Source organism: Amblyomma americanum, chromosome 7 (assembly GCF_052857255.1).
Source record: "Amblyomma americanum isolate KBUSLIRL-KWMA chromosome 7, ASM5285725v1, whole genome shotgun sequence".
NCBI lineage: Eukaryota > Metazoa > Arthropoda > Arachnida > Ixodida > Ixodidae > Amblyomma > Amblyomma americanum.
In genome coordinates, this window is record NC_135503.1 from 126,640,668 (window position 1) to 126,649,952 (window position 9,285).

At 50.1% G+C, this 9,285-nt stretch overlaps 1 protein-coding gene across 6 annotated transcripts in view; it reads right to left on the reverse strand.

Moving 5' to 3' along the window:
• LOC144099540 (hydroxylysine kinase) overlaps window positions 1–8,391 on the reverse strand; it is a 117,769-nt gene extending 109,378 nt beyond the window's left edge. For 4 of the 6 annotated variants that reach the window (XM_077632918.1, XM_077632921.1, XM_077632919.1 and 1 more), the window contains exon 1: window positions 7,871–8,229. The gene's annotated coding sequence lies outside the window, so the exon portion shown is untranslated. The other 2 variants (XM_077632924.1, XM_077632923.1) reach the window with 2 other exon arrangements.
• Window positions 8,392–9,285: the final 894 nt, after the last annotated feature.

A 9,285-nucleotide genomic window follows, 5' to 3' on the forward strand; every position in this document is an offset into this window, starting at 1 on the left:
CGGATCAGTAGTCGAGCGCCCTAACCACTGAGCCACCACGGCGGGGAGCAATGAAAGTTGAAAATCAGTTTTTGAGGAAAGGAAATGGCGCACTATCTGTCTCATATATCATTAGACACCTGAACACACCACAGTAAGGGAAGGGATAAAGGAGGGAGTGAAGGAAGAAAGAGGGAGGTGCCGTAGTGGAGGGCTCCGGAATAATTTCGACCACCTGGGGATCCTTACCGTGCACTGATATCGCACAGCACAAGGGCGCCTTAACGTTTTCCGGCTCAGTAGACGAGCGCCCTAACCACTGAGCCACCGCGGCGGGTAAGAACAATGAAACTGTGACCACAATCGGCACGAGAAACATAGGAAAGCGTTCACCGTGCCCGGCGAAGCGGTGGTGCAGCTGAGGCCGGGTCTGACGCGGGTAGGTAAGCGCGAGGCGACACAGCGGAAGCGGTCAAACCACGCCGTCACGAGCTCCAAGCGGCCAGCTGGCCGTAAAGCCCCTCCATGACGTTTTTTTCCGACCAGCGTCATGGAGGGGCTTTAGCTGGCCGGAGCTATTGAACGCCGCAGGAAGCGTCGACGGCCACGGCGTCGCAGGCGGAGCGACGATGGAGCGATGGGCAACATCAGAGCCGCAGGAAATCGGCGGCTGGTGGAAAAGCGCGTTGGCCGATTCAGAGACAACAGCAGCACACGACGACACTCGACGCAGGAGGCCTGGCATCGGCGATCCAAGGGCGCAGCACAGAGCCGCCGTCCGTCAGCTGTCACGCTTGAATGCCGGGTCTCCTCCCACGCTGCTTTCTAGCTCAACGCCTCGCATTCTTGACGTGTCAGCTCTCCGCTGCACGTGCCGTTCCCCACTTTCTCCTCTTCTCCTTTGCATTTGCCCGTGCACCTGCGCCTCGCGGCCCGGCTGCGACGCGCGACGCTCCGGCGCATGCACACAACAATCAAACACCTTTTGTGATCATGCGCAGACACCGAAAACGAAATTTAACCATCAATAACAGGGAGAATTCAGCATTCGCAAAAAACGCTGAGCGCATGGCAATGGAAATTCAGGGGGTTAAGAAAGAAGTAGGTTAACAGCGCTGCACCAGAGTATCTCGGAATAAACCATAAAATAAAGCCCTTCAGGATTACAAGTACGGCTGCAAAACTTTCTGGATATAGAATCTATAAACACGGTCATGGAGAATGCACCCCCGATGAGAAGAAAGCTGCATCGATCAGACACCAAATTGAAGGAGACGATCTCGATCATCATCATCATCATCATCATCATCATCATCAGCCTGACTGCACCCACTGCAGGGCAGAGGCCTCTCCAATTAACCCTGTCATTTGCCAGCTGCGCCCACCCTATGCCTACAAGCGTCTTAAAGCTCATCCACCCGACAGATACAAAGAAATTGAGCGCATTCATTCCCAAAGGAGCTCTGAAAGGGACCCTCAATAAAGGTGAGGTGTACCTGTGATGTTAAATGACGCCGCTTCACGGTTATCTTTCAGCAAGAATTTTCAAGAGCGTTAGCTCTTACTACTTACGCTTGTCAAGGATGCGTCTGTCTGCAATGAAGGGCAAATTGACCAGAACAGTACTGACCACGCCATCTCACACAGCAAGAGTGGGCGCGTAGCGCCTCAATCGATGCCTATACTTTCGATCCATTATATATGTGCCAGTATAGCGCCCATCGAAGTGGGACCCGCCCCCTCCCCCCGGGACCGCCATTTGCATAACATTTGGGGGTCACCCATTTGACGCAGAATGTTAGAGGTGATGTCAAATGACTTGGCATGTTCCTGAGGATAAAATCACAAATTGAGATAAAGCCTAAAATGTGTGGGATTCGCAACGACGACTCCCCCTCCCCCCCCCCCCCCCCCCCCCTCCCCAGATCCCTGCATTCCGAGGACCTTTAGACGACCATTACGGCCGAATCGTCTGCCGCACGGGGTTCCGGATGGTGTCGATCGATTCGTCGTGTTGTGATGCACACGTTGAATAACTTGTTAACTGATATAATGAGGAAATATACCGGATATAGTGAAGGTGGCTGTAAACCGCAATAGTTGTGCAAAATCCACGAGACAGATGGCGCTGCTTCTGTCTTAGATTAGGATGTTTCCGGAAAGGAAACATCTGCGGATGTTTGGATTTGGTCTTCCCCACGTTTGCAAAGCACACCGATGTAAACAAACACTTCAAGTTCCCGTAGCTAACGCCCTTATGACGAACACTGAGGCATTGTTGGCGGAGAATTTATTTTCATGCATTTCTTAGAAGCTGATTGATCTCTAGTGAACATTTACAAGAGGAGAGGGAAAGGCGCGAAGACTCCGAAATTTAAATTCTCGTGTCGAGAGGACTGGAAAAGGCGCGAAGGCTCCGAAATTCAAATTTGAACTACATATCACTCAGCTTCTAAGAAACGCAATAAAAAATGTAAAATAAACTCTTGCTGGAGGAGATTCGTGAAGCGGCGTCCTTTAACATAACTTTAACATCACCGGCATACTTTATTGAAAGCCTCTTTCAGAGCCCTTTAATAACCACGCTTAAAGGTCGGCCCTCCTACGCCGGCACCATCCACTCAGCCTCACCGCCGGGTATGCCAACGCGCGCGGTAATTCCCAAAGGAAGGGGGGGGGTAGAGAGCTTCCTGATCGGCCGGATCGAGCGACACTACTGGCCGCGGCCATGGTAGCTGTTTGGCGTCTAATACTTGAAGATGCAATGATAACGGCGCGACGAACCAGGACAAAAGTAGAGCACACACGACAGGACTAGCGCCACTCGGACTTTAGTATTTTGCATACGCGCCTGACGTGTCCTGAAGATGGCTCCAAAACGCCGAAAAGATATACTCTACTTGAGATGACACCAGTTTTATTCTCAAGCAATACGACACCACTCGGAACTGGCAGGTTGAGACGGCGATCAGGTTAACACACAAAATGGCGGAATCGGTGCGGAAACTTCGATGAATTAAATGGCCAAAGAGGAAAGCTAGCATAAGAGGGCTCTCGCACAGTTTCCGCCCTCGCCGTTAGATGACGTTTTTACGTGGCATTCGCGGTAACACACGACGTACTACGTCCGCCGCTATGGACGAGGGTGACGTTGGTGAACAATCTTGAGGTTCAGTTACACAGCACATAAATGCCCCCGAAAGCAGAAGATTGGGCAGCCGCCGCCGTAGCTCAGTTGGTAGAGCATCGGACTCGAAGTTCGGAAGTCGTGGGTTCGGATCCCACCGGCCGCATATGGTTGTTTTTCTTCGACTTTTATTTCAATCTCATTTATTAAGAAACAATTAAAAAGAAATCCCCTATGCTCCTTGGCTTCGGTGACTGCTTCCATCATGTATGTCGTAACAAGCACCTCTTTGTATAGCCCGCTCTGTACTACCACCTCTATCCGGACCGCCGCTTTAATGCGTGTAAGCTTTGCAACGAACTCGCAAACCTAACCAACATTCTGTAGACATGTCTGCAAATATCAACTCCACGCTGTGATATCCACACCATGGAGCACTGCATGGAGCCACTGATGCGCAGCTCTAGACCTGCCGTTCTAGCGGCGGTAATGGCCGCGGAGGCCGCCAGGGCTCAAGGGCTCCCAGTCATCAGGTACACCATCCTCTCTTCTTTAACTGCTAATCATAAAGCCTTCGTCAATCAATCAATGCACCCCGCCATGAGGGAGGGGGGAAGGTGAGAGTGAAAGAGGAAAGAGAAGTTAACTACCAGACGGCTGCGGCATAATTTCGACAATCTTGGCATCTTTAACGTGCACTCACATCGCACAGCACACGGGCGCCGCAGAGTAATAGTAGCAGTAATAGTATGGATGGTAGTAGAGATATCGTAAGAAGGTGAACGGCGTCAGCAGACGGCGCTATGCGTGGCGCGACACGAGTGCCGTACGACTGGGGACAGAAGTAGCCAGGACGCGGTAGCGAAGGCCGCGGAGCAGACGAAACTAAAGTTACTTATAGCCTATGTATAGTAACTCTAGGCGAAACTGCATTTCTGCGCTATCTGGCGATGACTCGTCTGCTTCGAAATCACGCAGCAGCGCCGCGCGTCCCGGCTGCTCCTCGATCGATCTCGAACCAGACGAGTCATCGCCAGATAGCGCAGAAATGCAGTTTCGCCTGCTTCGGCCGTCGAAGCCGCGCTCTGGCTACTTCTGTCCCAAGGAGTACATATTTCAGAAGGTCGGTATTGTGCACCCGATGCCCCCCGTCGCCAATGTCGCTTTTTCATTTGTTTATTTTATTTGTTGTGGGCAACCGGATGTTGTAAGGTACTAACCTGTCGTAATATGGGCAAATTTATATACCGCTTTTACCGCATATTTATTCATTATTGTTTGCTAGCGTCTACTTGATTCGTTGCTGCAGGCTCAGTAGGAAAAAGCTCTCGTGTGCAGGTGAGAGGAGGCTTTCGGTCGCGAAGGGATGGGGGGGAGGGGGGGGGGGGCGTTTCTTCTCTCTCGCTTATCGGCAGTCTGGCTGTCTTGTTTCTTTTTGCAGAACCTATCCTCATCGCTGCTGTAACGCATATCGAACCCGTCGCGGTGGCTCAGTAGCTAGAGTGCTCTAGCTGCTACTGAGCCGGAGTACACGGTTTTTCGAAGCCGGCCGCGTTTCAATGGGAGTCGGAACGCAAAGGCGTCCGTGTGCTGTGCTATGTCAGTGCCCGTTAAAGATCCCTAGTCGGTCGAAATTGTCCCGCAGACCTCTGATAAAGCACTTCTTTCTCTCTTTCTTCTTTCACTCTATCGTTTATCCCTTCTCTCTCGGCGCGGTTGAGGTGTCCACCGAGAGTGAAGCGGTTATTGCCCCTTTCATCTCATCAAAAGCCAGTTTCCAGTGTACATCCGAATATCACCGCCAGCTTGTCACAAATCGTGACTTATTCCTTCAATGTGCAAGCTTTCATGGCGCTATTTCAACATCGTCGTCACGACACTGCTGTGCTGACAGCCCCGCTCACGTATGCCATGCCCAGCGGATGCTCCAGACACCTTTAGTCGTTCCTGCAGTGCGTTCTAGAAAACGAGTGCGCACTAGGTCAAACTCATCGCGCAGTGATAGCCTTAAACGCATGCAGGTTATTGAAGGAGAAATGACTGAAATGTCTACTTTCCGTCAAGTTGCAAGTGGGCAGCGAAGATGTATATCTATGATAAACGTATCTTCCTGAACGCTTGCTGGTCAATCCCTGTTACGCCGCGATCTCCCGTGAATGCACTTGGTGCCGCTCTCATAAATGGCCCATGTGTTTGCGATACTATGGTCCGCGCTTGAAAATAAAAGGGTGCGCCTTTATTTTCCGGGTCAGGTCTCCCATTAAAGTACATGCACTGCAGCGCTATTCTTTCGCTGTAGGTATGCCTATACTTGACGACGCCAGATGTCCCGTGACCAGTACAAGCACAGCTGCCGAACATGAGTAGGTTGAGAGGCGAATAAACGGCGCGTGTTCCATTTTCGGCCTTGTTCTTCTGGTTTTTGGAAGAGAACTTATTTCCGGATGCACGCACTGGGGATGATGTGCTTGCAACTCCTGCTTTTGAAGTACCGAAGGCAGTAACAAATTTCCCCATTAGAGCTTATTCGCCCCCCCCCCCCCTAGAGGATTGAAGAAAGGCAAAAGACTGAATTTGTGTTAATGTATTATAAAGAACAAGAGACTCATTCACAAAGGCATATACATCGATGAAACAATGTCACGTATAACGCGAAGTAAGCTCTCTAGGACCGTAAGAGCTAAAATTTTCGAAGAATGGTTTTAAATATTCCTTTTTTCTGTTAACATCACGTAAGTGGAACAAGCTCGCCAAACAAGCAGTAAGGACTGACAGTCGTGAAGTGTTCTCATCACTGATTATCAATATTTTTTCGAAAAAGATGCTATTTGCTTGTAATTAATGAGGCATACTGCGCTTTGCTTTGCTGCCGCGCTTTTCATCGCTTTTTTTTCTGGTGTTCTCGTACTACGTTGTACGACAGCTTTTCTCTACATATTTTTGCATTTTGTTTTGTTTGCACTGTCTTGCAATATTTCGTTCCCTTTCTGTTGCCGTAAAAGGCTGCATGAAACCACTCCCATCGCGGCCCTACCAAGGTAGGCCCTACTTCGACTGATAGTATCTCAAAATATGCAAGAAAAAAAATATCTGTAGCGCGAGCTAGGTCCGGCTGAGACACTGAATTGCGACACAACAGCGCCGAGATTCGGAGCAGACTATTTTCTATTCTCCGACAGAAGAAACGACGTGAGAGTGGCGCGCGTAAGCAGAGGGAGAGCGCAGAGACACAGAGTGAAGGTGTTATTACCGGCAAACAGCGGCCACCGTGACGCCGGAGCGTCGCCTTCTCTTCTCGTCCTACACAGATCTAAGAACCCGAATGTAGTGGTTGGTATCTCATGGCCAGACTCCGCACAAAGTCGGATTTTTCGGACAAATTTGAATTGGAAAAAAGCTTGTCGGATGGGGTTTGTCGAATTTACCCGACACAGCAAAACGCTAGGTAGGATGTCGGACAAGACATCTAAACCGTATCGATGGTATCCTATTCTAAGATGTCTTGCATACTTTTTCGCCCAGATGGATGGAAACCGAGTGAAAAGAGACTGCAACTTGGAAAAAATGGAACTGCGTAAAAATTGAGGATAATGGGAACAAGTCGGAGTGATCTAAACTGTCTTTTCTGAAGTTCGCTCATGTTTGCTTCTTTTTGACTAGGAAGGCAGTGTCCACCTTTCGCGGCGGCAGTACTTTCGAAAGCGGGACCCCCCAATGCTGCACTGCTTTTTGAGTGGTCTTGGTGAAATTCATAGTGCAATAACGCACACAATGAAAGACGGAAACAGTTAACAGCGTCGCCACAACGCGCCAACGTGCAGCATACCTGATCCGAGCACCAGCTGTCAGTGTGCGCGCGCGTACGATGGGTGCGCTGCGTTTTCGTCGCTGCCGCTGAATTCGCTGGAGTCGAGCGCCGCGATAGCAAGGCCGCCACCAGACGGAAGCAAACGACGGCGCGCACTTCTCGTACACTACCGCCGCGGTGTCTAAAGGCGCCCGGCAGAACTCGGCGGCGCCGCTTGGCTGCGGGCCAAGTTGCGCAAATGCGGGGAAATTTGCGTCCATCCGCTGGCAAAACGCGCTCTCCCCTGCGTGTAACCTGATGGTGCAAACGTCATTTGCATCTCAAGCGCGACATTTCAATGAGCGATTGTGACCGACGCTTTTCGCGAGCCTTTATTGCGCCTACCTATTAGTTACGCCCGAAGGAAGCCAACCTACTGTCGACGTGCTGCAAGGTTCGGCGGTATCGCGTGTTCCAATACACGTGCCCGTGGCTGCACTACGTCCGCGTGAATGCCTAGCACGAAAGTAGAACCAACGCATTTGGCTTTGCGTGCACCGTTCTACGAGGCTACGCGGTGTCGTCTGCACAAATATATAGCAGACGACGACCGCTTCATCTCAGCGCTGCAGTTAAGGCTCAGCAACAGCGCGACAGATCGCGACGCACGCTACTAAGCATTTTCTTCGATGGTTTAGCTGGCAGGATGGCATCTTTGCGGAGCGCGAACTCGATTCACAAGTTTCCATCACCACTGTTTTAGCCTTACTGAGAAATGCAAATGCAGCATGCACACTTGGACCGATTAGTCGATGTCAAAGCTTTAAAAACAGCACCCAGTGTATGATTTCTCAAGAATATATATAAATAAAGCCGTAAGCACACAAAACTACGCAGGAGTATGTTCCACGCGCCATTTCGACAATGACAGACTGTAGGGAGCGTATCATTATCATATATTGAATTCTGTATCTCACCTTGATTCAGGTGATACGGGATGACAGGCTGGCTCTCGGCGTTTTATCTCTCCGACTTGTCACGCGGGCCACGTGTGCCAAGCTGCTGCTATTCTTTCAGATGTCAACTGCTATGTGTAGCAGGAATCGGATTAACAAAGCTAACGCAATGAGTTCCTTTTGACACGCCAAGCTGCTGCTATTCTTTCAGATGTCAACTGCTATGTGTAGCAGGAATCGGATTAACAAAGCTAACGCAATGAGTCCCTTTTGACACGTATGTATTTAACGCCGCTGACTGAGTGCGCAGGCGAGCTCTTCTCCACCGGCGGAGGCCTGTTCGGTCTATTGTACAAGTCTCCCGCAGCGGCGCCTTCCGAGCTTACCTCCCTCGCCTGTGATACCCGCGGCGGCAGCGTCATGGCTTCTTTCCCTCGTCTGCTGACCTCCTCTCCTGCCCCTTGACTGATAAGCTTCGAAACGACCTTTACGATGTCGGCCCAATCCGCGAAATTCTGTTTAGATAATCTGTCTTTTTGCCTCAACCTTCATTGCCCTCTCCCCATCCACCTGTTTCTGGCGCAGGAGTCTGAGAGTGATCGATTTATCGCGGGGATCTCATCTGATCAATCTGCGCCCGCCCTGCTGGACCTACATTTCGCGGCGGAGCATACGTCGTTTCCGGCGCTGTACGGCGCGTGAAGGGAAACCGAAACCGAAAGTGGCTTCCGCAGCAGGGAGCAAGCAGGAACGTCGCATTCGCTGAATCTGGTTTTCGTTTCGGTTGTCTCTGTCCGCTTCATAATACGCCTGCGGGCTGAGAATGGAACTGAAATAAAACAAGCTTATTTTGCGGGATGATTAAACAAGGTTAGCGAAAAGAAAGTGCGAGTTTGCTTGTAATCGGGGATTTTCGAAAGGAATACAGCGGAACTGTTCCGACAAAGCCTTCCATCTTTATTCCGAGTTTAATTCTCTTCCTGGAAGAAGAGTAAATGGAACAAACAATTTGAATAGAGGGTCCAGGAGTTCAGTTTATCTCCAACAAAACAGCCCTGGCTGGCGCAATTCAAGTATTTCATCGAAATTAGATTAGTATCACCGTTTGAACTTGATGGGGCCGGAATGGGAAAACGCATATCGAGCCACGTGTTCTCAAAACTCTTTGCTTCGCTTGTTGCTTTGAAAAGAGCGAACTTCCAAGCAAGTGCAGTATATCGCGTGGACAGTTATAGCGGCGCTCATTTCAAAATTACTCACCAAAGCCAAGCCGTACGAAACTTCTTAAGCTAAGCACAGGAACATCACTTGAATTTTCTCTGTGTACGCTGTGGACATTTTCCAATAAATGAAAAAACAGCAGTCGGAGATCTCCAGAACATAAGTAGAAGCAACTGTCAACTTCTATGGAGCCATTAAATTTCAATTATTTGCAA